A 5,494-nucleotide genomic window follows, 5' to 3' on the forward strand; every position below is an offset into this window, starting at 1 on the left:
ACTAATATCTGACTATGGCGATCTAGCCATGTTGCTTGCCAGCCTCTATGGTGATGCATTTTAACACAGCTCCTCTCACATTTTTACATTTCTCTCATTTTTCAAACTCCTTTGAGCATTGTGGGTTCAGGTTGTTAACTCAGCTCCTTCAAGGACAGCTCTACTTTTCATTCAGTTGTGCAGTGGCTAGTACCAATTGGTCCCATACCTGATATCAGCCTTGAACTACTAATGAGTTATTAATAATATGCAAGCAATCATTTTAATTGCAACCGGGTGTCTAGAATTTAGGACCCGTACAAAGAGTTCCTTCTATCTAAAATATTATTGTCCCATTGTACATTTTGGAGTTTAGTTCTCATTAAAAGTAATAGAGGGAAATAGTCTGTAGCAAACTGAATGTGTTTGTTTTCACAGTTCACCTCCTGCTCCTCTGCACTAAAACACACGCTCACTCAGTGACAAGACCACAGCTGTTGCCATCTTTTACTTACCTGCTGAGTGCAATATTTAGCTTGAGGGACACTGAAGTTTTCTGTTTGTTAGTTATCAGGTCAATAACTCTCACCCTATCACTTCAGTTTCCATTCTGTTGATAAAACCTGTCAGCCTTCCTTGAGTGGTTCCTGGCCCTCAGAAGAAATCACATTAAATTGGCACAACCAACTAAATCTGTAAGGGATGTGCTCCTGACTTACCAAAGGGAAAGGGGGAGGGCTTGGATTTCTCTCCCTCTTCCTTCTTGCACGGTTCTAATGTCCAAGTGCTTACAGCTCTGTTGAAATCTTCCCTAGGGATTCAGCAGTTCAAGTCAGCTCGGGTCTTTGAGTATGGCCCAGAGGAGATGTCTGTGAAGACAAAATTGATATGTTTAAGTGCAAGAGACAATAATCATTTCTTCAAGTAGAAGCTAAAAATACCCAGAAGAAAGTGGAATTCATAATGGAGATTTTAAAGATCTGTGACATACCAGAGTCTGCACAAGGGTTTTAATGAGAGAGAAGCCAATTTAATTGGTCAGTGCAAGCAGATGCTTTACTGGGTGAGTGGGCTACAACGTCTCACATTCCTGTTTAATGCCAGGAGCATCACCGCTGTGCTCAACATGGCTGCGACAAGCCCATGTCAGAGGAACGCACTGTCAGAATCGGGAAGAACCTTTATAATCAACATCTCCGGGTTGTCAGATCACAGAGCCGAGCTGCAAAGAGAAAGCACTAAAAAGAGGCCGCAAAAGCTGACAAAGGAATGCTTCTAAAGGTAATTGCATGACTGACCATCTCCTGTTGTCGTTTGTTTCACTGAAGCTAAAACAGCCCGTTAAATTTTAAAGTCTGTTAATGCTGCATTAACAGGGAGTTGCCGAGTACCAGGATTAAAATCTGCAGGCCTCCCCTGTGAAAACCCTTCTGGAGTGTATGTCACCATTCATAGGAAACCCAGAAATAACTTCCGTGGACCGTTCAATTATAGGCAATCACCACACAGCGCTCCCTCTACTTGTGGCATGGCTCATCAATCAGGTTTTCTGTCACCATGTCTCTTCTCATAGCAGTCACCAGAAGGCTCTGAGTTCCCTCCGAATTCATGTGACATTTACTGTCAGGGGCTGTCAACACCAAGAGATTTTTCCCAGGGCCTCAGAGTTCATCACAAAGCAACAAGATATATCCTCAAAACCTGCTCCAAGTTCCGGCTCTGGATTACAATGACTGACTGAGGGGCTTTGCAGCAGTCCGGGAAGAGTAAAGTGGCAGCATGAGCTGCAGCTTATGCCCAAATACCTTCTTTTTTCTTATTCTGTTAGAAAAATACAACTGTATTAAGAGAGGTTTTCAGCCTATGACTAATTAAGACTTCCTCAAAAATGCCCCTTGTAAACTTTTAAGGGAAAAATGAGATTTTTTTGCTCTGAAATTTAGCCTTCCCATCTTTAGCATTGATCTTGCATTCTATGTCTGTTTAACAATACAGTGACCCAGAGAAAAAATGTATAAAACTTAATAAATTGCAGTTGGCAGTATTGACAGACTGTGTACATGCACATTTGGTTTTGTATGAACACATTATAAGAAATCTAATAAAGTAAAACAAACACATTTTCTTTGTCTGTGAGCTGTGAAACTAGATCATCTGTAATTACAATGTTTCAAGCACACTTGGTCAAAGTCCTGTGGTGGGTTTTCTTAGCCATAAATTTCTGGCTTTAGAAAAACCTACTGTGTATGAAAGCTTACATGTTCCACTAAAGTTACTTTGCTCAAGACTGAAAAAGAAAAATGCAGGTGAAAACATGTTTCTAGAATACCACTATGAGACAAGAAGAAACAGCTCCAGCACCCAAGGAATTAAGTTCCAGTGGCAAATGTGTCTCAGAGAAATAATCAAGAACTTGGAGATATGTTGATTTTGTCTGGACTTCAAGGGGGGCTGGAATTAATGAGTGGTTAAACCAGTGAAAAAAAGAGTGCTTTCAAATTGTAAGGTTTTGGAAAGACTTCAGAATGTATATAACCTCCTGGAACTTCAATATTTGTTTTTAACTTGCTTTCTACAACCAGTCTGGTTTGCTCTTTTCACCAAAATAAATATATTTTTCTTAAGGAGCACAGCATTTATTTCCCTGAGGAGCAAAGTATTTATCTTTCTAAAATTGTTGTGTGATAACAAACACAGTTTTCTCAGCCCCTTCTTGTACACGCTGTGTGCTAGCCCACTGATCACCATCATCTGAGCCCAACAATCCAAGCAATTTTCCACCCAATTTATAGTCCATTTACCCAATCACCTCACCAGTTTGGTAAGATGATACTATGAGAGACCATGTCAAAGGCCTTGCTAAAGTCAAGGCAAACACCACCCACTTCTCTCTCCTTGTTCCCTGAGCCAGTCTCATCACAGAAAGCAATCTGGTTGGTTCAGCATGATTGCCCTTCTCAAATCCATGCTGGCTGTTCCCAATCACCTTCCTGTCCTTCACATGCTTCAAGTTTCCAGAAGAAGGTGTACCATCATCTTCCAGAGACCCAGGCTAAATAGAGTGTGTCAGAGTTGCCCAGTCCTTCTTCTTATCCTTCTTGAACAAGCATATGATGTTTGCCCTTTTTCAGTCACCAGAACTCTCTCCTGATTACTGTGGCCTTTCAAAGTGGCCTTGCAATAACATTGGCCACTTCCCCGAGCACCCTTGGATGCATAGAACAGAATCCCACCATCAACAGTCAGAAAAGACATAGCAAGACACTCCACACCGGCAGCATTTCCTCATGGCTTATCACCTCTTTCTTCTCAATATCCTCTCCACCCTCTGGCTGCAAGGAATGCAAACTAGCTGAGCTGGAAAGACACAAGCAGTAGCCCTCACACAGAACGCTCTGTCCTGCCTGCACAGCCTGAGTCATTTCTCTCTACAACATTTACTCCTTCAGCCATGTTACTCCACGACAGCCTACGTCTCTGCTCTTTGCTATCTCAGCTTTGTCTTGCTCTAATCAGTCCCCTTCCTCATCACTCAGAATCCCCCCCTCATCTCATCTTCATTCAGCTATTTTCCTTCTCCAGAGTAAAAGACACAAAAGCACAGCAACTCGCAATGGACACTGTTCAACTCCTGTGGCATCCCCACGATATGAATCAAAACAGATTAGCTCTGCAATAGACTTGCCAGTTGCAAAAAAGACAGTATCACACACCAAATGGCTGGGGACTTGAAAGCAAAATAGGACTAACAGCATTAAAAGTACAGTCATTAGCTGAGAAGATCTTGGATGAACCAAAACCAACAAATGCAGTTTAAGTTTTTGGAGCATTAATTACTGATACCAACTTCATGAGTGAGAAAATTAAGGTAAGATTATACAGTGAAGATGCTGGTATTTCTATTTTGCATGTAATTTTCATCCCCAAACAAACTGTAGTAGCTTAGCAAATACCAGTCTACTAACGTGAGACAATTACAGACACATTTACTAAAACAGACAACTAAATGACTTTGTAATTAAGGTATTAAGCCAAATCTGGGGTGAAAAGGATAAAGGATTTGTGTCCCATGAGACAATAAAAAAAAAAAAAAAAAAAAAAAAAAAAAAGCAGCTAAGGAAAACCAAAAGAAATTTCGTAGTTTAAAGCTAGCGTTTAGGCTGATGAAAGGGAGCGATTACATATCTCCTAGAAAGCCACACTTGAAACTAAACTTGCAGCCAGCCAAGCATAAAACACAGATATACTGAACAAGAACTACAAGTTCATAACTGGAATTACCAGTAAGGAGAACACTATATTCTGGAAAGAGAAACAAACTGCCAGATTGACCAAGAATTTCTGTGCCTATGGAACAAAGAAATAAACAAGGCAGTACACTGTTGAGCTGGAACGAATGCAGGGGTGGCAATATTCATACTTCTGAGGGAAACCACTAATGTAAGGAGAACATAAAGCGTATTTTTCTCTCACACTGGCTTGCCACACTCTCGGTTGGGAACTCTGCCATCTCCTGTTGCAACACCGTTGAAATAAACACACAGACACACAGCAGATGGAAGCCAAGGCAGGCCTCTGTGAGCACCGTCAGTCACAGATCAGGCTGACTGCCGACAAAAGGTGAATGCAGGTTCATACACGGCCCAAACCGCAACCACATCTTAATGCATTTTTTTAACACATTTCCATTCACAAATATTTTGCATTTATACATATTTCCCAGATATAATTAATCACATCACTGATTACAGGCAGATTAACTGAGTTCCTGATCACACCTGAAATTACTTTCTTGTTCTAAGAAAAGTATTTTGCAGTGCGCAGTTTCTCCCCAGTTCGACTGCAGCACGCCCAAAGGCCCATCTACCCTGCAGGCACGCTGGCGCAGGCCAAGGCACCCTTTATTGGGTTTATTAGGCAATCTCAGGCTTGCTCCCCACTACTAACTTGGGCCCTACAGGCCAAGTCCTCACCCCCGGGACTCATCGACCCCTCACACAAACCGCGGCCCTGCAGCACACCCGGCCGGCCCCCCCGTGCTCTCTGAGGGAGATTCATCTCCCCGAGCTACAGGGGATCCTCAGGGATCCTCCCCCGGCCACCCAGACCTACAAGTGACTCCGCGGGCCGTCACGGAACAGCCCTGGCACTACACGGGACCCCGACCCACAAGGGGACCCCGGGGCCTACACGGGCCCCTCCAGGCCTGGGCCTGCCCCAGCCCCACGGCGCGGCCCAGGTCCGGCGCCCGCCGCGCCGTTCCCGCGCTCCGCCGGAGGGCGGGCCGCCCGCCGCTCTAGCTCCTCTCTGTGGTATGGCGGCGCTCTAGCCCTGCCCGCCTGCTGGGCTCGGGTCGCTTGAAACCGCTCCTCGGCGCTTTGCCCGGACGAGCTCCGTTCTCCCCGCAGCCCGGTGCGGGGGCCGCCGCCGCCGTCCCGCGGGAGGCCCGCCGGGACCAGCCGACCCCTTCAGCCGCTCCGTCCTCTCTATGGTCCAGACCGCCGTCGCTCGGCAA

This window comes from Falco biarmicus, chromosome 8 (genome assembly GCF_023638135.1).
Source record: "Falco biarmicus isolate bFalBia1 chromosome 8, bFalBia1.pri, whole genome shotgun sequence".
Lineage (NCBI taxonomy): Eukaryota > Metazoa > Chordata > Aves > Falconiformes > Falconidae > Falco > Falco biarmicus.